The following is a 25,030-nucleotide window of genomic DNA, read 5'->3' as shown; positions in this document are numbered from 1 at the left end:
GTGCTCTGTATTGACCTACAAGCTCCCTGGCTTGGCAGAGCTCACTTCTCTTTGCTAGAGAGAAAAGAGATCACTAGTCAGGGTCATCTGAAGTGATAGCAGCAGCTGCAGCTATTATCAGGAAAAGGAGTTTCTGAGTCCCAACCAGAATCAACAGCAACATGACATGACACAAGACTTATCCCAACTTCTCTCAAACAGGTATGTTCCCAAAGTGGTTCCTCCTTCCCCGCAGGGAGAGTGGAGACAGAATGGGGAAGGAGATCTATGGCTACTACTAGCTGCCTGTGAAATTATAGCCTTTAATCCTGATAAGCTTCCACTTTATTTTGGATCTACTTTAATCATGGAGTATGCCTACTCCTACTTGTCTGTGCTTCTGATGCCTGCATGCACCACCATGTGACATGCTATCAGAATTGGCTGAATCCTGGTATCAAATGGAGTATAAAATCTAGGAAGAAGCAAGAAGGAAGAAAGGGCAACTAACATTCCTCTGCAGCAAGAGTGGGTGTATTGATTTGCCTCACCCTTGAGCATCGAGAACAGGTCTGTGCTTTCAGAGCAAAACTGAAAAAGGAAAGGAAGTATCTAAAGGTGCAAGAAGGCTGTGAAAGTGGAAGAAGCTGTAACCCAGACCAGACAGAAAGAAAAGCAACCAACTCCCTGTAAAATAAATCCCAATAAAAAGATGCTCTGAAGAGAAAATGGATTTCCAACCAAGATTAAAGCAGCCAAAGCAGAAGCGGGCAATAAGTTTTACAGGAGGGCCACTGCATGAATTTTGGTACATGGCCACAGATTGGCTCCAGATGCCCTTAAAGGGGACATGGTTAGAAGGGGGAGAGGCTGAAGATAGAAAGTGTGTGTGAGTGTGAGAGAGAGACAATCTGTATGGGAGAGACAGAATTTGTGACACAGATTGAATTTGTGTGGCACAGAGATAAGAGAATGTGTGTGTCAGTGTGTGTTTGATAGTGGCCATGTGCCGGCCCAGCCTTTGGGCAAGGCGAGCGAGGTGGTTGCCTTGGATCCCAAGCAGTCAGGGCCCCCAGCTGCCCAGCTCCCAGCCCCGCCCACCTGGCCGCTCACTTGCTGCCCTGGCTGGGAGCCACATGGCCACACAGCTCAGCCATGCTTCCTTGGGCTGGGCCTGACCATGTGTGTGTGTGTGTGTGTGTGGCACTGACTGGGTATGCCTGCTGTCTCCCACTGTGCAAATATCTGAAAGAAGCCACACATTGCCTCTTTAAAACAGGAAAGCTGTCCTGCTCTGTTGTCTCCCCCTCTTCTACTCTGCAGATATAGAGTATGAGGGGAGGAAGTATGTGTGTTTGTGTGTGTGAGAGCGAGTGAGCGAGCACTGAAATCTTAGAAACAGTTCTTTGCCTCTTAAGATAGGCACTCCTGGGTCACTTACCATCCATGCTTCGAATTGAAAGAGCTCTGCAGAGATGGGAAACAAGGGCAGGGGAGCACCTTGACTTCAGCATGCCCCTCTTTCCCCTCCCCCCTCACCACTCTGCACAGCTAGCAGGAGAGTCCTTGGAGCAGTTCTGCTGCAGGACAGAACAAGGTAGGGAAGCGCCCTCTGCTAATCATCTGGGCAGTCCAGAGAGAAATGCTTCACAGGCTGGATCCAGACCCGAGGCCTGATTTTGCTCATGCTTTAGCTAAAGTGATGAAGCCCAGATTTCATAGAAACAAAAAGGTAGCGGCTATCTACATAGGAGCATGAAGAGGGATGCAAATTTAAAAGTGCAGGTTCAACTGCAGGAGGTGAGGGTGGTGATTTTTGTAAAGTTTTTTTTTTGTTTCCAAGGTCAACTGAGCTGATGTTTTCCTAATATCTTTTTACAAAAGATTGTCTTTGCTAAGAGAAAATGTGTGTTCCACAGATTCAAGTTCAAATTGAATGTGCACTTTTGCATTGCATCAGGACATATCAGTAATTCTGAGGAGTAGCAAGTTAGTTTCCTCATATGTGACATGGGAAATAAAGTAGATGACAACTCCAGGCCAAAATAACAGTGACAGACCTGAGTTGCATTAGGAAATCTGAGCAACTTCAACAGAACAACAATGGGAAGTTAAATCATGCCAAAGTTACCATCAGTTTCAAGAACAGAAAAACCTCAAAAAAATGCAAGGCAGAAAATCTGAGCAATTCCAAAACACAACTTTGGGGAAAAGAAATGTGCTAGTGGTGGCTTTGGTCTTATTCTGGATAAAATAAATGATCCCAGCTCGCTGGATAGTGTGCAAAGTGCTGCTACTGAAGTCAGAAAAAGTAAGATTGCATGGTCCATATCCAACACTTAAGTGAGAGTAATAGACATACTATTGACAAAGCTGCTGATGTAGAAAAGACTGTTTTGCCTGATCAAAAATCTCTTAACTATAAACTTCTCCCTCAGGAGAACCTAAGCTAAAGAATATGATAGACTAGAGAAATACAGTCAAGTAAAACACAGTAAAAGAGAAGGAAATTTTTAAAAAAAGATTATGTCTAAGGTCAAAGACAAGGGAGGACAGGCTAGTTCAGAGTCAAAGGAAAAAATCTGAGCCTAATATTGAAGGGAAGAGAAAGGCCAAGCCTGAGATTAAGAAGGAGGAGGAGGGAAAAGACAAGTCTATAGCTAAAGGGGGGAAAAGATCAATTTGGTGTGTTAAAAAAAAAGATGAAGGACAAACCTAATGTCAAAGGGAGAAAAGCCAAAAAGGGCTTGAGGGACATGCTGAGATGTGTTGAAGCTGAAAGAGCAGCTGGAGCAACAAGAGCTCTACAGAATCACCCTCAGAGAGATGGCGAAGGCGGCAGGGTATAGCTTTCACAGATTATCCATAAAGAGCCAGATGAATAAGAAGCAGAATCATTTTCTCTATGTTTTGGTGTTCGGGTAGTCTGCTCTATCCTCCACTTCAAGTAGACAATATACTCTCCCTGGGGCTTTTAATGTTAATCAGTGATTCTAAAGCTAAGAGAGAAAAGTTTTATTGAAAGGTAAGGCACTTTAATGTTGAAGTAAAGTTCCCACAACACTCAAACCCATGTTGAATAACTGTGTCACTTCCACTTCATTACTACTAAAGCACTTACCTCTCCTGAAACCATACAGGACTCAGAATGTACAACCAGGCTCCAATAAATACATTTGGCTTTTCCCACATATGCCAGTTTTAAGAGCCTTCTTGTGCAGTATATACAATATGGAGGAAATACTCTTCAAATTTATACAGGCCCACTTACATAAATAATATTTAGTGCTTGACATATTTAAAGTGCTGTGCAATTATTGACTAAGGTGCTAGGAAAGATAAGTAATAGAAAACAAATAAAACAAATAAAAAAGTGCTCTACAGCAATGGTCACCAACCAGTAGATCAGGATCTACCGGTACATCTTAGAGCCACTGACAGGTGATCCTGACTGGTTTGGCCAGGAAGCTATGAAGTGCTGGCACTTCAGTTGCTCCTTCACCCTCTGTCATGCTGCTCTTGCCTGGGAACTGCCCCCCTGGGAGCCTCCTGCTTGCTCTGCAGGACACTAAAGTCATGCCTGTACCCTATCTCTACACAGAGAAAAGGGGGTGGAGGGAGCTTAGCAATGCAAATCTCTGTCACTCTCACACACTGTGTGTGTGACATTCTCACAAACACACACCTTGTCCTTTACTCTCATCTCCTAACCTAACACATATGTGGGAGGTTGCTGTTACTACTAGTACTGCTTGCAGAGTAGGTTATTTTGGGTTTTGACTGGTCTATGCATTTCATAATTTTCATTTCTCTTACACTCAAATTTAATTCTTTGAGTGGTGAGTTCTAAAATGCCTAACCTGTAGTGGCTGGAATCATTACCTCCTAGTAGTTGATTCTCCTGGAAGTGGCTAGCATGTCCTTGCAGCCCCTGAGAAAGGGGGGGGGGGGTCTCCATATGCTGTCCTTCCCTGAAGACACCACTCCTTTAGCACCCAGTGATCAGTAATGGGGAACCATGGCCTGTAGAAGCTGTGGACTCAGGCTCAGTACACGTAGATGAGGGGCAGCACATGGTGCCATGGAGCCATTGCTGTACATGCCAACTGCTTTCAGGAGTCATTCAGGGCCAGGACAGGCATAAGTTTGCCTTAACTCCACTGCTCCACCACCCAGAAGCCATCTCAGTTAAATGGTACCCAGCCACAGCCTGCTTCCTGAATCCCTGTCCTATCCCTGAACTTCCTCCTACATCCAGCCTCCTGCCCCAGATGTGAGTCCCTCTGCACCCAAACTCCTTCCCAGAATTTGCACCCTCAACTCCCTCCTGGATTGTAATTCCCCACCCTAGGCTAAGCCTGGAGCCCCTCCTATACTCCAAACCCCTTGGCCCAAGAGCAGAGCCTGCACCCCAACCCCCTATCCCAGCCTCATGAAAGTGAGTGAGGATGGGGGGTGAAGAGGGATGGAGTGAACAAGGTGAGACTTCAGAGAAGGGGTGGAACCAGAACAGGGCCTCAAAGAAGGGGCAGGATGGAGATGGGGCAAGGGTATTTGGGTTTCATTTTACATTATGTTTAAACTGAAAAAGTGATCTTGTGGTTAAAAAGTCAGCGTTCAATATCAACCCCCACACTCTTCTTCACCACCCCAAAAATAAACAAATACAAACAAAATTTCTCTGCCACTTTTTCCTCATACAGGGGCTAGGAACACTGATGAGGGAGATTCTAAATCTATTCTACATCTCCCCTTTTGCCACAAAATTTGACAAGCCCCAGAATGCCCAATTTTGTTAAGGCTGAGGGATTGCTAAACAGCCTGACAATTTATACTGTGCTCTGAACTTTCCGGCAAAAATTGGCACAAAATCATAACCCACAAAACCCAGGTCTCCACATCATATAAACTGATCTGGTGAACAATTGGTGATATCTCAGGAAATATAGCACACAAAAAATGCAACCACAAAGATATCACAGAAAGAGAAGACGAGTTTAAAAGACTAACAAATAGCACCTAACCCAATCTTGGGAGGAGCAACTGAACATCTCTAGGGGTATGTCTACACTACCCCGCTAGTTCGAACTAGCGGGGTAATGTAGGCATACCGCACTTGCAAATGAAGCCCGGGATTTGAATTTCCCAGGCTTCATTTGCATAAGCAGGGCGCCGCCATTTTTAAAACCCCGCTGGTTCGAACCCCGTGCAGCGCGGCTACACGGGGCACGAACTAGGTAGTTCGAACTAGGCTTCCTAGTTTGAACTACCGTTACTCCTCGTGAAATGAGGAGTAACGGTAGTTCGAACTAGGAAGCCTAGTTCGAACTACCTAGTTCGTGCCCCGTGTAGCCGCGCTGCACGGGGTTCGAACCAGCGGGGTTTTAAAAATGGCGGCACCCCGCTTATGCAAATGAAGCCCGGGAAATTCAAATCCCGGGCTTCATTTGCAAGTGCGGTATGCCTACATTACCCTCCTAGTTCGAACTAGGAGGGTAGTGTAGACATACCCTAACTGGTTAACCAGTAGGGGCTGAAACAGCTCCCCATCTGCCAGAGCAGCTCCTTTCCATGGTAGGCCTGGCCACCTCCCACCCCCCATCCTCTGCCATGGGTTACATGCTTGCTCCCCATGGGCAGAGCTGACGGGTTGCTGGCCCTTCTCCTGAGGAGACGGCTGCAGAGCCCACAATGAAGCATCCTCCCTGAGAGTGGGGTTGGCAGTATAAATCATGCTGATATAGACACTGAAATGGACTCATCAAACCCACTATGTCTATTTCAGTATTTTTATCCTTCTGCCAGTGCATTTAAAATTGTCATGAATCCTGTTACTTATTTCCATATTGTTGTTCTTTTGAAAGGGCTAAAAAGTCAAATCTTTTCCAGCCCCATTCTTCCTCAGTAGAATAGAGATAGTCCACTGTGAATACAAGCACCTAAAAGTACCATTACAAGAAGGAGGGAGACAAATTGTTTTCCTTGAGCTCTGATGATAGGACAAGAAGCAATGGGCTTAAATTGAAGCAAGGGAGGTTTAGATTGGACATTAGGGGAAAAAACTTCCTGGCTACGTCTAGACTGGCATGATTTTGCACAAATACTTTTAACGGAAAAGTTTTTCCGTTAAAAGTATTTGCGCAAGAGAGTGTCTACACTGGCATGTGCCTTTGCACAAAAGATTTGCTTTTGCGCAAAAGCATCCGTGCCAGTGTAGATGCTCTCTTGCGCAAGAAAGCTCCAATGGCCATTTTAGTCATCGGGCTTTCTTGCGCAAGAAATTAATGTGGTTGTCTACACTGGCCCTCTTGCGCAAGAGGGCTTATCCCTGAGTGGGAGCATTGGAGGATTTGCGCAAGAACCACTGATTTTGTACATTACATAGTCAGTGTTCTTGTGCAAATACTTGCGGCCAGGGTAGACAGGTGGCAAGATTTTGCACAAAAGCAGCTGCTTTTGTGCAAAATCATGCCAGTCTAGATGCACCCCCTGTCAAGGGAGTTAAACACTAGACTAAATTGCCTAGGGAGGCTGTGGAATCTCCAACCCTGGAGATATTTAAAAGCAGGTTGGATAGACATCTATCAGAGATGATCTAGATGGTGCTTGGTCCTGCTGTGAGGGTAGAAGACTAGACTTGATTACCCCTCAATGTCCCTTCCATCTCTATGATTCTATGATACTATATAAACATGGCAGTACTTTCAGTATTTTATTTCCCCAACTCAAATAATGCAATATTCATGTTGAGAACATAAACTTCTTAGGGAATGGTCTAAAACCCATTGCAGTCAGTAGAACTAAACCTCCTCATGAATTCAGTGGATTTTGGATCAGGCCCTCAGAGCCCAATGTCAATTACCTAACAACTGACTCACCCCAGAAAAATACTCTACAGACTTTAAATTAAACAGTGACTTTGAAGAGATGGGTAATACTTTGTACTTCAGTGGGGTATGCTATTAAAGGGTTATACATGAAGCCTCACAACATCCCTCTGAGCTCTGTAAGGATATGTCTATGCCGTGGTGCTATTTTGGAATACTGGAAGTATTCCAAAATAGTTATTCTGCGTCTTGACAGTGTGTCTGTTATTTTGAAATATCTTTTGAAATAATGATTGTGCTATTCTGAAATCTCTGTAAACCTTGTTCCACGAGGATTAAGGGGTGTTTTGGAATAGCGATTTATTTCAAAATTTGGTGCTGTGTAAACAGCACCAAATTACAAAATAAGCTATTTTGAAATTAACTCGAAATAAGCTATGCAATTTGCATAGCTCAAATTGCGTAGCTTATTTTGAGCTAATGGTGCAGTGTAGACGCACCCTTAATGTTATCTCATCTCTACCAGCAAAGAAACTGTGTTGCATAATTTATACCTTCCATCCAACATCCTCTGGAGGGAAATATTTGTAATTTTATTAAAAAATAGGGACCTGAAGTTAGGCAATTGAGTGTCCAGTATAATCAGCAGTCCCAACTGAGATTAAACCATTTACGTGATACAAGTCCCAACACTTGTAAACTGGTCTACTCTTTTTTGTGTGTGAAAGCCCCAAATGCTTGCAGATATGTTCAGTACCATCTCTGAGTTCACAAATGGGAAATACATATACATTTTTCTGAAAAAAATGTGCCACCATTTCTACTGGACTGGCCTGAAAGAAGGACTACTTATCAATAACTATCCCAGATGAGTCTATTGAATCATGAAGACTTTTATCAGTGTTTCAGCTGTGGTAATTGTGTCGGATACACACAGTGACTACAGCCAACAGGATTCCATTAGGTGGCTAAATCTACTCTAATGTTTGTCTTTCATTTGGCACACACAGAAATCAGATAACAGATGGTGGAGTTTGATCTCTCAACCCTCAGACATAGCTGCCAGACTGGCAGTAAATATACACATTACAGCAACCTTAAACAGAAGTCACCCTGCCTACAATGACAAGATTGCCTCCCCTTCCACATTAAGAATACTCACCACAAAAAGTACAAAAGTACAGAGCTGTTATATCTGGACTATGTAGGGTACTCATAAGAACCTCGTCCTGATGATACTCCACCCCGTGCCAGTGTTTTTCCAAAGAATTATATATTTGATGACCAATGTAAAAGGTGTGCTAATTACTTGAGGACTTTCATATTCTGTATCCCTTGCTGATATATATCTGTCATCATGAACTGACTCCTGACTTCTACGCATAATAAGGATCACTGAAGGCAGTTTCAGACAGTTCAGTGATGTCCCTTGGTTACCAAACAACAACTTACCATAAATTGCATCAAGAGCTTCTGAGAGGTCCAACAAGTCCAATTTGGACCGCTCGCCTGATCATTCATGAGCCTGACAAATATAATTGTAATTCCAAATTAAGGCCAGAACCAAGGATGTCAAGAGTCTCCAACTCCCCTAGAAATGGAATATCAGCCACACATTCAGTCACCATCCTGAAAAAAGGTAATTTGAGAGTGATAGCAATTGGCAAGCATCAGAACTGTCTTTCTCAGAAGAAGACAGACCTCTTCATGGTAAAGATGGTCAGAACCTTTTTGTAAAAGAAAGAGAAGCTGATAATGTCTATCAGTAATTTCACCAGTTATAGTCTTTGATTTAAGTAACTAATAAGGCCAAGTGTGAAAATGGCAGACAATGAAGGCTTAGAATAATAAAGATTCAGAGGATAGCCAAGTTAGTCTGTAACAGGAAAAACTTAAAAAACAACAAATAGTCTAGCAGCACCTTAAAGACTAACAAAACATGTAGATGGTATCATGAGTTTTTGTGGGCACAACCCACTTCTAAAGATGATGCTGGTTATTATCTGCAAAAACAAAAGAAAATGTACAGGAGAGAAGGTACACTACAAAAAAGAGTCAATGTGAATAGTACCTTACTATGTCCACAGATGACGACAAATAATATTTGTGATATCTTCAGTGAAAATTTTCATTTTACGTACACAAAATCCTATGGAAGATGATGGTCCCATGTGAGCTGCACAGTTTCTCTTTCTTAAACTGTAACCAAACTATTGCAACTCCAACACACTTCTTAGTGTCACAGCAGTGAATCACAATGACTTCTGGGGCCAAAAAATGCTGAGGTACCAGGAAAAATCAGATACACTTCTTCACTAGAAAATAATTCCCAGAATCCATAACCAATTAAGACTCTGACACATTAATACAGCTGCAGAAAATCCACATCAAGAAAATGTATGATAGACCACATAAGTGTGACCCCATTATCCAAAATACATAGAAGAAACCCATAAACAAGACTGAGCATATGACACACTCTGTGACCACTCTTTTTGATCCTCTGTGAGTTAACATTTCATTTCGCATAGCACTCTAAAGAGTTAAGTGATAAGTGCTATTAAGTACAGACACTTGTACTTAAGACTTGTTGCTCTGGAAATACTGGAATAGTGCATGTTTCACATGGGTAGTGGCATTGCAGTTACTAAACCAACTACTGAGTAAGGTAGATGAGTAGGATACAAGTAAACATATTTTGCAGTCTGCATTTTCCTATTTTTCTTTCCCAGTAGCAGAACTTTTGAAATCCACACAGTTATTATGATTTCTCAGATTCCTGAACTCAGTAGAAGCATCCACTTGGAACATGGGTACATATAACCATTGGACAAGAAACGGTTCAAAAGTGACGGCATTCATTCACATGTCTGGCAACAACAATATAGATTTAAAGGAAGCTGAACACTGCAAAGAATAAATGATTATATTTTAAAAGAAGTTGTTGAATTAAGGACTCATTAAATCAATCAAAGGCTTGGACACATCCATTTAACTTTCAACTCTTACCATTCAATTTCTGTACTTGTTTTTAAGGATCTTTGCAGACATTTCTTCTGTACACTAATGAAGACAAAACATTCTTCTGCAAATTGAATTATCTTTCAGCCAAACAAGGATTTTAGTTATTCTTTAATATAAAAAGACTCCTGAGTATAGTTGTAGGGATTTCTTACCTGAAATTCACTGTTTATTTATTACAAAGAGTGTGTACTATAAATAATCAATCCTGATGCATGTCAGAGCAGAAAAACAGATCAGCACAAGGCAATAAAATAGGTTGTCATGGGAATTTTCCCCCTATTTAAATGTTTTTTTCATCCACCTACACATGAAACTCCTATCCAAATAAAAATGAAATGTGAATATATATTGGAAATTAGCTCACACTGGGAATTTATATAATTTAAATTAAGAATTAAAAATGGAGAAAAATATCAAGAGAAAAAGAAGTGCTACTATTCAATAATGATTACTCATGGAGAAGATAAGTTTAAAGAGAATATATACCTTAGAAAAGTGATTTGATTTGTTTTATTGCAGAATTCTAACCCTGTTTCATCATGATCTTCATTAAAATGGGTCTCATGGTTCTTCAAGAATCAGATTTACTTGTATCTTTGCCTTGCCTTGACTTCTTAGAGTCACTGTGTCAAGAAGGATAATGTGGTTACAGGAATTTGTGATGGGCCATTTCACTCACATACACTGGGAGAAACATCTGGTTAGTAAGCATTTTTAATGCACAGACTGCAAGACTTTTTCCTTAACTAAAAAACATAAGAGATTTACATCTGACAAAAGAGCATGCTACATTATGAATTACTAATTACAAATGATGGGCACCAAAAATTGAGCATATTTTATATAGCCTAAATGTCCTTTCTTAACCCTATATACACATTTCTTATATCAGACTGGATTCATACTATTGTAGAACTAGCACTAGTGCAATCTCAGCTAGGCACACTATTTTTTAAATATACAATTTTACATGTAGAGCATCACAACTGTTTAGAACATGATATATGGTTTATACTATGTGCAATCATATATATAGGGAAAATTCATTTATTAAGGAAATGAACAAGAGATTATAGGAAGTGTCTTGTACATTGTGAAAATGTCTACATTAGTTATCTCCCTACTCAGTGGTCCTGTAACCAGGGATGGTAGGAGTGTTCCCATATCTCTTGGCTTGAAGTAATAATAACAAATACTGAAAACATGGTTTCCACCATAAGCACCCTCATTATAAAAATTGTTCCAGCATTCCTGTCCTGACCCACAAAAGCTTTCTCCTATGTTTTCAAATACACACTTTTGATTTGATGAATGCGCATCAGTTCTACCTTGTTTAGAAAAATGATGGGGAAAAAGGAGGCTTATAAATATAATTTAACTCATAAGGTTTCTGTGACAAGTATGATGCAGCAACCCCTGCATGAATTCCTCATTAGCTATTAAATTAACAACCATGAATGTGCTCAAGGTACATTTATCTAACTCTACATTTTATTTTCTCATATTTCTGTACCAATGTCAGAACCATCAAATCCCACAGTTTTAATAAACTTGCTCTAAACTTGCTCTTACATAATAAAAACAAATTTCCTCAGAACAGATGTTGCATATATTTCCCATTTCCCTCAGTTGTTTTGTTCTACAACTCATTTTGTCATGTTGCAAATAATAACTGAAACAAAAGATCATAAAAGGTGATTTATTATACTTGTTAGGAAAAATGAGTTACAAGGAAAAACATTTCTAAACAAATATTTTCAGTGATGAAGCATTTAGAAGTTGCTTCATTACAAAATAGGAAATATTCATGTGGGCGCTGTGATATATTTTAAATAGGAGCTTTAGCTGAGAAAAAAAAGTACTAAATCACCGTTCAAGAAAAATAGCTTCTATAGTTACAAAGGATTAAAACCTGCCATGCAAACAATATTGGGTCCCTAAAAATTCTATGGCATTATGATGGTACTAAGAGTCATGTGCTTTCACTAATGTACGGATAGAAGAATTCAGGTTTTTTTTTTTTTGTCTTAGCTACTGTAACATCCTCTTTTGACTCATCTCCCACCACAACCCAACATTCAGTTGCTAAGATAATCTTCCTCTACTATCACCCAGCACACCACTCCATTTCCAGTTCTTTCTGAGGTTCCCAATGGCTTTCCATTCAAGCTCCTTGCAGTTACTTCTGATGCTTTACAATTACATCTCATTGCCTGCCAAGTCCCATCTCATCCCCATGCTCTGCTTGCTTTTCCCCTTGACTTTGTTTCCAGGAAAGGCAATCAGGCAGTCACATCACATCTTGGAGTGACGAAGAGTAACCCTTTGAAAATGCAGGCTGGCTCAATGACCAAGCCAGACATTAAAACTGAGGAGCTAGGAGATACAAGAGATCTTCCTGAGATCCCAGAACCTGTTTGAAGAGTCCAAAGACCCTGACATGCTAAATCAGAAGGAAATGGAAGAAATGGAATATGTAGGTCCTCCACTTCAATTTCCATATATGTACCAATCAGAGTTGAGTTTGCAGACTAATTTACAGAAGAATGTAGAGCCAGAAGAAACATTTTCCAGGTTGTAATGCAAGCCACTGTTTTTTTGCTGTGAAACTGGTGTGGATAGATGTAGTCTAATATGTGGAGAGTCTAACTCTCTCCTCCAGCTTTGCCATTCTTCTTCCACAGCAGCTGCTTCTGCCTGGAACCACCAGCTTTGTTTTTCCAAACTCGAGGAAGTTCTGCATTCCCTTAGCAATGCGTCTCCAGAGTTGCTTGCATGGCCCCAGTTCCAACAAGTAGTGAAGTTTCCAGCATATTAAATAGTATATATCCAAAGTACCAACAGGTGTCAGTATAGTGAATGTAAAATTAAAAGATACTGATGTAAGGTACTATAGACCAAATACTGTACCTAGTTGCTTTTCTATTCTATGCACTAAAAAACAGTCTGAGAAGAACGAAGATTAATCTGATTTACAATTACCACATTTACTGATCGAAGAACTTGTATATATATCGCATCCTGTCTGTGGCCAGTCACCAAATACAAGTAGTGAAATCAGACAAACATATCAATTACTTGTAGACCTAATGTTCTCTACCAGCTCCCCCCTTCACTGCTCATCCCTCCCACATACATACACACAGACCTGCATCGTTTTTTTTTATGTATCTATGAAGCAAGTCTAATACCATGTCATTACACTTACTAATTCCAAGACAGAAATGCCTTGGAAAAAGACCCCGGAATTCAAAGCAGAACAGAAATTTCCACTTTTATGATGTTATTTGGTATTCAAGAGATGAAATAGTCACCGCTATAGCTATTAGCCCTTTAATTATGAATGTTTCATTATAGTGATCAATATTACACTTAATAACCCCAAAACAAGTAAGGGGGCTTATGGGATCAAGGGTGGTGAAATAACTGTCTAACTTGAGCAAAGGAAAAGAAAACAGAGAATATTGTTTGTAACATGCAGAGGAAAATGCAATAGGATTCTGATCACATCTGGTTTCTACAGAAGAAAACTAACAGGCTGTGTCTAGACTGGCAAGTTTTTCCGCAAAATCATTTGATTTTGCGGAAAAACTTGCCAGCTGTCTACACTGGCCACTTGAATTTCCGGAAAAGCACTGACGATCTCATGTAAGATCATCAGTGATTTTCCGGAAATACTATGCTGCTCCCATTTGGGCAAAAGTCTTTTTGCGAAAGACTTTTGCGCAAAAGGGCCAGTGTAAACAGCACAGTAGTATTTTCCGCAAAAAAGCCCCTATCGCGAAAATGGCGATCGGGGCTTTTTTACGGAAAACCGCGTCTAGATTGGCCACGGACGCTTTTCCGCAAAAAGTGCTTTTGCGGAAAAGCATCCTGCCAATCTAGATGTGCTTTTCCGAAATGCTTTTAATGGAAAACTTTTCCGTTAAAAGCATTTTCGGAAAATCATGCCAGTGTAGACGTAGCCACACTGTTTTTGAAAGACAAAATAGATTTATTCAGGAGGACAAATCTTTTAGAATGGTCTATTTCAGAAGCAACAGAAAAATGAGACTTCAGATCCAAAGGGAACAATTTAAGACCATATAAAGATGCAAATGAAGATAGCTCACGTGCCCCAGCAATGGGCCCTTTCACCTATATTTGTACCAGTGTGCCAAAATAGAGTGGATGTAGGATAACAGCCAGCGGGGCCAACAGAATTGCTGGGCCACATGGCAAAGTGACAGGGGCAACTCCACACTCCCAGAAGGGGCAGGGCCTTCAGCAGAAGGGGCAGGGTTGAGACAGTCGGCCCTCAGTACTGCACCGTATTGCACACACCCCACTCCTAGCCAGCTTTAGAGTTGCCTGGTGTGTACTGCAAAGTGATCTGGCGATGATTTAAAGGGCCCAGGACTCCAGCCACTGCTGTTGCTGCAGTAGCAATAGCTGGGAGCCCTGGACTCTATTTTATCACTGGGCCCCAAGCTGGTTTCCCTTTTTCCCCTGCCCCATTGGCCAGACTGATAATAGAACATGTTGGTATGCACTATATCTAGAAGTGCTTCTTCTGCATCCCAACAGTATTCCACCCCAATCCTAGGACTGAGGAGATACATTTTCTATAAGAAAAACATCCATTTTATGTTCCTGTACTATACGAATCTTACTTTCCTTGTAATTTACTCTGTTACCTTAGTTACACATGCCTGTTGGCCTGCATATTTGTGTCTCTAATAGATAACTTGTCAAAATAAATTGTAAGTGTAAATATTACATCAATTATGTTATAATTATATATCAACAAATATAATTTTTTTCTCTTTAAATCCGTTAATCCAATTAATACAAATCACATATATAAACTGTGGGGGAAAACATAAGAACTTCAAAAAAGTTTTCACATACAAAAACGTGAACAAAGGTAGTTCATAACTATTGTCAACTCTTAACATTGCATGAAGATATCCACAATACTGTCCACTGCAACTCACCCACCCTACAAATTATCATAACAATGATCAGAAAAATCTATCTACCAAATAAGGAGCTATCCTCTACCCCTGGAATGATGCTGATTTTTAGTGGTGCCAATTGCTAATATTTGCTCTGTCAAAATCAGTGATCTGCATCATACATTCCCCAATATTCCACCTGCTCTTTGGAACTCTGTGCACTGAGCATTTCTAATTTGGGCAGCAGACCTACTGCAGGCTGTGTTAATATAATTTACAGCCTCCGGTGCCACAGCTTGTCTGTCCAGCTGTACATAATTTGCTGAAAGTTCTACTGCTTCCTCACTCCACTGTGTATTCAGATCTCATCTTTGCTTTTGCATACATGATACAAATTGCAACAGGCAGACATTATAATTATTACATTAATAACGAGCTGCTGCCCAGGCCTATAGTACAACTCTGTACTACCACTAAGAGGTTATATACATGAGTTACAGGAGGCATACAACTTGGTTAGCGTGATCTTGAACTATTATTAGTATTGGGTGAGAGAAACAACTACTGCAGCAATATATCCATTAACTGCTGCTACCTCATTCTTTGGCTCTTCAAAAATACTGACACAATGCATTTACCACAGATGCCAGAGATGTCTCAAGTTCCAGATTCCAGCAGATATTGTGTTAAGCAACAAGTGAGATCAGATTCTCTGTTCTCCATTTTGCTAAAAATAAAATTTGAAGTAATAGATATTGCTAGATTCACATGGGAGTTTCCACCTCTTCTGCAAGTTTCTTTGGGCTTCCAAAGCATTTTTTTAAAAATTTCCTTCAAGATACTGAACCGCTAGGCAGGCACTGAGGAACTGGGTACTCAGGCAGTGAAACATTGTAAAGCTGGTGTGAATGTAGGGAAAAACACAGTACATATGAGCATTGCGGCAGTGCTTCAATCCTACCAATTGAGTTACCCATGGTTCAGTTCTTCAGGGTACATTCAGGTTTTATTTAATTAAAAAAAACCTTAATAAGACATCTTCCAAATTTATGGTGATTGCTGAAAAAATGCTTATTATTAACACTAGAGCAACAAACAACAAAATTTTTGAAAGTGGAGAGAGGATAATATATGGTCCTACGCTTTTGAATCATCAATATTCTGCAGGCTAGGGAAATGTATGTTCCCTACATCTTCATGTCCTGTTCCTTTATAGTAGCTTTGCAAAAGAGGGATGGGTTTTGCATAAATTAGCTTTTCAGGAAAACAGAAATTTTCCGCTATTTGAAAGGATGGATGGACTTGGAAGCATTGTACTGAATGCACAGTAAAATCCATACAACTCCTTATAAACTATGAGAAAGTATATATATATATATATATATATATATATATATATATATATATATATATATATATATATATATATATATATATATATCACTCAAATATCTCACATTCCTCCTTGGAAATCCACCTGATTTTCCAGGGGTCTTTTCATTGTCTTCACTAGGGTTTTGATCAGACTCATAATGCTCATTTTAATTAGGTTGATGGCCTCTGAACTATCTAATAAACAAAAGAGTAGGGAGTTTGTTGTGTGTTAATTAGATAGAGACATGCCTGGTACCCATATATGGCCATATGTAAGGGTGAAATATTTATTGTGCTTACTGCAAATGTGGATCTGTAAACCTTTCCACAGCCAAATCACAAACAAATGACAGAATTCGAAGGAAATTTTCTCCTTCTACAACATGCAGCTATCTGGTAACATTTTATATTTATTTCCATGGTTCTTTAAATATGAAACAACACTCAATCCCTAAAGACGTGTACAAATAAGCTACAGATTTGTAAAGAATTTAAATGAAGGCATGGGAGGTAAAGATGGGCATTTATTCATTTATTTCCAGAAAAAGAATTCTCATATGTATAACTGCGAAAATACCTGTGCTTTCAGAGTAAAGCCTAAGTATAGTAGAGAATACCACTGCCCTCTACGAGCTGCACCCTTCAGCCAATAACTTTTGCTGCTCCCAAATAAATTGTGTAAACTTTTCCTTCACAAGTTTCACCATTACTTGACTTTTTGAAAATAGTTTGGCCTAAATATCAACATCAAATGAATATGAAAATTAAACCAGAAATCAATGTGTCAATTCCAACTTGTTGATTTGACAACGCACCTGTCAGTGTTTCCTCTAACTTACATAATATGTTGATATGTCTAAAACAGGATTTTGCAGTTTAGCAAATTTGATATATCAGTAATTATTAATTTGTAAATCGCCATGAAGAATGTGGCACTAAGCAGCAGACACATCTGTGATCTCTGTTTTGGAAAACTTAAAATGTATTGTTCAGTTATTAACAAGTGTTCATTTACAGGACAAGAGAGTTAAAAATAAAGAAAAATCTATTCAGAGAAAATTAACTTAGGCATTAGAACTTCCCAGGTATTTCCAAATACATATATACAAAGAGAGGATTATGTCTGATAGAACTGGTTAACTGGATTCTTGTTTTCAAAGGGCCCAAATATAATTTCAAGCAATATTGCAAGTGTGTTTGGTGGTGTTAACCCAGTTCATTATGGGACGTCCATATCATAAAACTGCCATATAATGCCAACAATCAAAATGGCTGGAACTTCCTGGTTTGGCAAGACCATTGATTAGAACAGCATTGGAACAAAGTCTATAAATGATTTGAGCAACCCTGCTGAATTCATGGCCAATTTATGCCTATGCCTGACTTAGCACCCAGATGGTGACTGATATTAAAATACTTAAATATTAGACAGTCTAAACAAAGTCCATAATCTTTAGGCAGGAAGGCTTTGTTTTGATTGACTTACTGGCCTTTAATATTCTTTGGGTATGGAATAGAAGAGCTGTATCTCTATTTGTACCAAAGAGAAAAAACTGCGACTGCTAGAAAAGTACAGTATATGAATTGAGGAAAACAAGTTTTACATACTTTTCTCACTGTACATTCCTATCTAACAAATGCAAATCTGAATGAAGCTATTAGAGAAATCTACACAGCCATGAATTTATGATAATACAATCATCTCTAAAATGTTAAGTACTTGCTAATCCATTGATTATAATTAATAAAATACTGAAATGCCTGGTTCATGTATTAATGTAATTACTGTAATACTAAAGTACTTTTTCATTATAAACAAAAATAATATATAGAAAGTTGTTATACTGAGTAGTAAATAAAAGATAACTCAACATAACCAATCATCTGTTCATTTCCAAAACTGATAGTTATTTACTATCTACCCCCATAATCATCTCATTATAAAAATATTATATTCTGCTTTATATTTACAGCACTTTTCAATATGGCCTTGTAACATTCTAATCCAAATCCCCAAAATAGTTTCATTATAGCCACAAAAAATTGATACCTTTTAAAAAAGTCATTTTAATAATGGTAGGTCATATGGGTTTTTCTCCTTTCTCCCTCTTCCCCTCCCCCAGGTTGCAGAATCAATTTTTAGGGCTAGCATAATAGTTTCTGGAATATTTTTTTGATAAGAGTTCCATTAATTTTCAAAGCTTACCTTTTTCGAAAGGTTCACCAACACCAGGCTGCAAATCTCAGTGTGCATATAAAGTGACAATGGAGAAATCAGCATAGAAAATGTTACCACCTAATTTTCTGCTGCTATGTTCAATTGAATAAATTTGCTAAAACATGTCCTAATACTCCGAGTGGTGTATGGTTCAACACAGAGCACAGCAGTATGTAAGAGCAGTAGAAGGTGATCTCAATTATTACTACTCATATTTAGATAGAATATAATAATGTGCATCTGAACATTTCTGGCTAGGTTTTATTTCAATATGTAAAAACATGTATCCATTTGAATAAGCATTCTAGTGGTCAAACTAGTAAATGGAAAAGGCAATATCTTTTGGAGAGGCTATTAATATTCTTATCATCACACATGCTATGATAATAAATCATGAAATAATACTGCTCAACATAAACTTTATTTTAAATATAACAATTCCAAAAATCCTCAAGTTAAATGTATATATAATTATATATATCTCAACTTTTATATAAAATGGTATTTTTCCTGTGAATTGAACCCATTGTTTTCTTCCCCCTTCCTCTCAACTTTCAGGTTGGAAAATGGACATTTATTATCTATCACTTCTATCATGTTGAGTGATAGCAAAACTTTTGGTTTTTTTCCCAAACCAGCAAGCATTTTTTTTCTTAAAATTCAGATCTGAGGACAACTAAACCAAACACAACAGAACTATTAAAAGGTGACAGCTGCGTGCATAACCCTGTCAGATATAGGGATCAAAATTATTCGGAGCATATATGCTTTACATTGCTTAAACACACCTGAGTTGAACTGTGACAGATAATAGCTGTACTTTGAAATGAGAGTCCTGATGACCTGAGTGGCTCTTTTCCAGGCTCATGTTTATGTTTTGGTTTTATTAGGTTTTAAAATCACAATCTTAGACACACAAAAGATAGCTTGAACATGTGTGCTTTGTGACAACTCTTCAAACAGCAGAATGACTAAAATCCTGTACTGTTTACAGTGATGCTTTTCCTGTCCTACCCAGGTGGATCTGTTCCTTACACTGTGTGATTCAGCTGTCAAAGAACAGCATGAATCTTTGAAAAGCCAAGTGGAGGCCATATTGAAAGCCTGTCAAAAGCAGAAGTACACACCTTTATGCAGCGCTGAATTACTTTTTTCATGTTAAACAAAGCACTGTTTCCATATGGTTTTTTTAAAATGTACAGTTTCAATCAGGCAGCTCTTCCTTCTGCCTCTTCCCTTCCTTTCTAACTGACCGTTAATGACTTTCAGCTGGAATTTGCATATTAAGACAGACATTTTTGACAAACCCTTTATCACTGTTCCTTTGAGTCAAAGGGCCTGTTCAAGATCACTAGTCTAATTAAACAAGCTGCAGAGATCATTTGTGAGAACACAACCATTCATGTAGATTTTTTGGTAAATTTTCCACTGTATCAATTATCCTGTTTTAATCCAATATCCAGTAGTCTTATTTTATTTAGAAATTGCATTGAATTCTATTCTATTGTTGTGTATTTTCCAATAAGAATTATCGTAATTGATCATCCTGTATTGTGGAACACAGAAAAATAATATCCTATGCACTTGGCATAATGCTTAAAAGATTTTTGTGGTTATAGTCTATGTCCTAGCATTTTTAAATATTTGACTTTGTGATGTAATGTTACTACTTATCAGGGTACAAGGCAAGCAATCAGTCTCTGCAAGAAACGTTAGCATTTTGAAATGTTAGAAATTCTATGCAGACAAAGTATATGCACCTGATCTAAAGCCCAATAAAATTAATGATAAATTTCCACTGACTTCAGTGGGCTCTGAATCAGGCCCAAAAATCTCAAAATGAAGAGTAGTATCAAAGAAACACAGTTTGAATGTCAAACAAAGTTTCAGTTATGATACCTAGTATAGCCCAAATACAAACACATTGACTGTAATTGAATTTGTGTGTTATCTATGCATACTGAAGAGAAAAAAGTTAATGTGATTTGTAAACAAAATAAAAATAATTCTCAATTGGGGAGAACTGGTATATAATAATTAAATATATACTTATAATAAAAATATATTGTTATGAAATGTGCTGTTCTGCTACTATAAAAATATTTTGCTTGAATAAATTACCTATTGATAAGTCAGTATGTTCATCACACCTTTTCAATTCCATATTATCTAAGAATTACTTGAAATAGAAAACAATCCTGTCTTCATCAGCAAAACTAAAAAGCATCACACCAGCCCTTCTGAAGGAAATATGTATAGACAATTTTGTAAAATATTAACAGATGTGACAGACATGTATTCCATGACAATGAAAATAAAATGAAATATTTAATTTTGAGTATGACACTAGCCCACCTGTGTAAAACTGAGCTTTTTATCCACTGAATTACAACTGATGATAGAATTTTAAACTTTCTGTGATAACCCAAAAAGTTATTTTCATATTAATACTACAAAAAAGATTTTAATATATATTATAACAAATAAATAATGTGTATATTGCCATCCTTCCACAATGGGAAATAATTTAATTTTCAGGGAAATCCATGCTACATTGAAATGGGTGTATATATATAATTTTTACACACACACACAATTTTCACTCAGTGTAACTGCTAACAATTTCATCCATTTGCCCTTGCATTTTTAACTTGTTCCCCCTATTTATAGGCACACACTCTTAATGTTATTAATAATCTGAGATCAAAAAGTTGCTTAGATTTAAAGATTAAAAAAACAACCTGATGAAGCATCACTATGGAGTCAACATGTTTTTTACTTTTTAAATACAAAGTATCAAAAATGAACATTTGTTTACATCGCCGTAGTTATAGTAAACATCAACACCCCAATAAAGCCTATGGACTCAAAAAAAAAAACCTAAATACAAAGCATGTAGTATAACAGATTAAATGGCCACATCAGTCTCTGTTTCTGCTTATTGAATTACGGGGACTGCTACAGTTTAATATGTAAACTTGATCTAATAAAATACAGAAAGGGACTTTCATGTTTCATTCTATTAGCCATCCTTTGACAGAAATTGTTGTCACTTATCTCAAACACATTCAGATTCTGCACATTTTGCAAACCTCAATATAATATAAGTGAAAACTTTCCTTTAAAACCTTTCTAGTTCCCTAGCTTTTGAGGAGGCAGCAAAGGAGGGAAGCTAAAATTAGGAAATGCTTCCTGGCTGTTAACCCATTTGAAATCCGACATGGTTTTGTAGTCTTAAAACATACATGCAGTTGGACATTTAAGATACTGGAATACATGGAAATAAAACCTTTCCAGCTATTGACAAAATCTCAAAAATAAAATTTAAAAAGTCACTAGGAAGTGTCCACACTACCACCTTGTGGAATTTTCTTGCAAGAACAGCAACTGCTTGTTTCCATAAAGTTATTTTTCCCTGCCTAATATTAAAATTAGTTGAGTTTCAGGGAGCGATAAGGGTTCTATTATTACTAGGTTCCTTTATAAAAATAAGGGGTAGGCCAGCAGCATAGATGATTAACTTATCTCTTGGGTTTCTTTATTTTCTTCTCTCTTGCTCCCTCTAAATAATTGCCTTGGCTCTAAATGATAAAATAACCACAATGAATTATAACAATAAAGCCAGTGTAACCTCATCTTAATGAATCCCGGCACCAAAGGGGGGGGGTGTCTTTCCTGGAAGAGGAAAACAGTGAAACAGCCACTTGTGAAACCTGCAGAATGCCAGAGCCTCTGCTGGTGCCAGGATATGGAAAAGGAAATCCAGCGTCTTCCAGCTAAGCCAAATCGGCTGAAAATAAGAGGCAGTGTTACCCCCAGATGAGCGTTAGCCTCTAAGTCGTCCCTTTGCGCCCGTGCAGGGATAGGGGACAGACGTCCCAAGGGCCCAAGCACAGAGTGGCAGCTGCCGCCGGGTGCTTGCCCTGGCTTATCGCCAGGGGGGCGAATGGAGCTCTCTGCAGTCCCGGCGGCAACTCTGCCTGAGGGACCGGTTGCACAGGGCACGTTGGGCAGCCCAGGCTGAGGGACTCCGGGCACGGAGGAAGGGACTTGCAGGCCTTGCAGCTGCGGGGCAAGTTGCCGGAGCTGGAGCTGAGCTGCTGCGTGCAAGGGGCTGGCTAAGCGGGGGCTGTTTCGCGGTGCTTTACACCCTCCCCCGCACACACACCTGGGTCAGCGAGGCGCGGGCTCGGCTGCGTGTGTAAGCTGGGGAGGGCGGGACTGCGGGGCTATCGGGGCGCGCGTGGGCAAGGACCCGTCTGCAGCAGGGACACTGGGCAGCGGCTGCAGGGAGCGGCGGGAGGGGCGCGCTCTGCTACCCGCCCCTTCCTAGAAACTCCTCCGGCAAGTGGGACCCCAGCCCAGCTCCTCAGCCCCCCACCCGGCAGCAGCGTCCGCGGGCCTGAGGGGGGGGGGGAGGGCGGGAGGGAAGGAGCCTGACTGAGGGAGGGGGGGAAGCAGAAGTTTCCGCGACTGCTCTCCCGGCGCCCCCCCCCCCCCCCCGGCTGATGGCTGCAGGAGGGACAGCTCATCAATCACTGCACCCTGCAGAGGCAAAGGCGGGGGCGGCGGGGAAAGGAGGCCGCTGCAGTGCAGGGGGGTGGGCAGGCAAGGGCAGCCCCGGGGGACGCGGGGGCAGCCGCTGTGCGCTCCCTAACTTCCCGCCGGAGAGCGACCAGGCGGCCGCTTTGAAGCGGCGGGCGGCAGCAGCAGCAGTTTCCCGGGGAGAAGGTGCAAGCCGGAGCCGAGGCGCCACATAAGACTCCCCCCCCCCACACACACACACTCTCACACCGCGCTGCCCCCCTCGCCGCCACCCCCAGCTTTGCAGAAAAGCCCAGGCCCCCTCCCCCTCCGGAGGCTCCTTATTTCTGTCCTTACACTCGGCTTGGCTTTTTTTTTTTTTTTTGCACCGTCGCTCTCATCGCCCCCCCCCCCCCCCCCCCGCGCCGCCACCCCTGCGAGTGCCAGGCTCCCGTCCATCACGTGCGAGAAGCCATGCATCACAAAAGCAGGCATTTTACCGGCGCCCAGCCGCTGAAGAAGACAAGAGGGTGAATCGCACCATAGAAGAAGAGCCAAGGGCTTTTTTTTTTTTAACGGAGGGGAGCACAGCGAGGTTAACCCAAGCCCTACGTGCTGGTTCTGCAATCCTCTCGCCACCCCCGGCGCACGCAGGAGGTCCTGCTCCTTCCACCGCCTCTGATCTCCTCGTTTGCAGGAAACTGTAGCTTTGCTCTTTCTCTCGCCCGGTACTGCAGATATCCCCCCCCCCCCCCCCACACACACACACACACTTCTGTTTATTTGTCTGTTAGGCAGAGCTACTTTGTAAACATCTCACACAGAGCCCCAGAGCCTTTTCAAATAGCTGATTGCAGCAAAATGCCTCCGAACAAATGATGGTCCAGGGAAAGACAAATTCTAGATCTGTTGCTGCACAGATGACATGAAGATAGTCTGTGATGGGGGAGAGGGCAGAAAAAAAGTATCGCCTCAAAAACGATGGGGGGAACGAAAAGCATAAACGACTGCAGCAGACTGGGGACCCTCTGATCCAGTACTCACTGCAACCCCCGCAAAAACGAACATGAACGCACAAACCTTACATCTACTATACCTACCTTACCAGTGCGATAGCTGCAGCTGCACAGAGGTCCTTTTCACTCCGCCAAATTCTTCCAGGGAATCCCGACAGAATATCAGACAACAGGAATTATTTGAACAAGGCTCCCCTCTGCTTGGAATCCAACGAGATTTTCTTGTCCAAAGGAATGCAACGACCACAAAAAAATAAAAATAAACAAACAAGAATGCCGCTGGATTTGGAGGAAGCTGGTGCTTACTGTTGCAAACGACCTACATTCAGGAAGAAAATTCATTACAGATCAGTGCAAGAGGGAGAGTTGGGTCTGTGAGTAAGAGCTCTGATTGCCTATGCAGAGACACAGAGACAGGGAGAGAGACTGATCTGCAAGGAAAAGAGAGATTGAAGAGGGAGAGCGGTCCAGGCTGTACCAGTCTTTCTCCTTCTGCTATTGGACCAAACTGAGTGAAATTTACAAAGCCAGCAGCCAATAGATCTCTGCAGTCTGCCCCATCACTAAGAAACCGTATCTACATTACAACCTAATGCAAAGAGCATCTAACCCTACTGCAAACCAGCTGTAGCAATATTATCTAGGGTACCTGTATGGTTGAACAGGTGGGCATTTTACACATGTAGAAATAAAGGTGTGGAGGCAAATCACAGCAATACTGCTATTGTTTTTTTTCTAGTCCCACATCTTAGACAACAAATCCATTCTTTTTAAACCATCATTAAAGCTAAGGTTTTACAGTGTTGAGTGGGGTTTAAAGTAGCAGCACTGAACCTCTGTCAGTGGTTTACAAACTTACTCATATTAACATACAATGACTGGAAAGAACAGCATAACTGAGTAACAGCTATTGCCTGATTTGGGTTCCCCTATCTGCTTCTTCTCGAGATAGAAAAAGCACAGAAGCGATTTACTAAGTGCAAAGCTATTAAGATATATTTCCATATTAATAATGTGTAATTGCAAGTTTTAATTATCAGAAATGTTGGAGGTCAAGTGTAAGGACTGTACTAGCACTGTGTTTAGTGCTAGTACCACCATGAGACTCAAATTCACTTTTTAGGCCATCAA

At 40.4% G+C, this 25,030-nt stretch overlaps 1 protein-coding gene across 5 annotated transcripts in view; it reads right to left on the bottom strand.

Moving 5' to 3' along the window:
- NLGN4X (neuroligin 4 X-linked) overlaps positions 1–24,496 on the bottom strand; it is a 250,699-nt gene extending 226,203 nt beyond the window's left edge. For 2 of the 5 annotated variants that reach the window (XM_006114116.4, XM_014569037.3), the window contains exon 1: positions 23,984–24,496. The gene's annotated coding sequence lies outside the window, so the exon portion shown is untranslated. Of the gene's footprint in view, positions 1–23,383; positions 23,577–23,983 lie in introns of those variants that run through there. The other 3 variants (XM_075915432.1, XM_006114118.4, XM_075915439.1) reach the window with 3 other exon arrangements.
- Positions 24,497–25,030: the final 534 nt, after the last annotated feature.

The sequence above is a fragment of the Pelodiscus sinensis genome, chromosome 1 (assembly GCF_049634645.1).
Source record: "Pelodiscus sinensis isolate JC-2024 chromosome 1, ASM4963464v1, whole genome shotgun sequence".
NCBI classification, from domain to species: domain Eukaryota; kingdom Metazoa; phylum Chordata; order Testudines; family Trionychidae; genus Pelodiscus; species Pelodiscus sinensis.
This window is presented reverse-complemented; position numbering and strand designations above follow the sequence as displayed.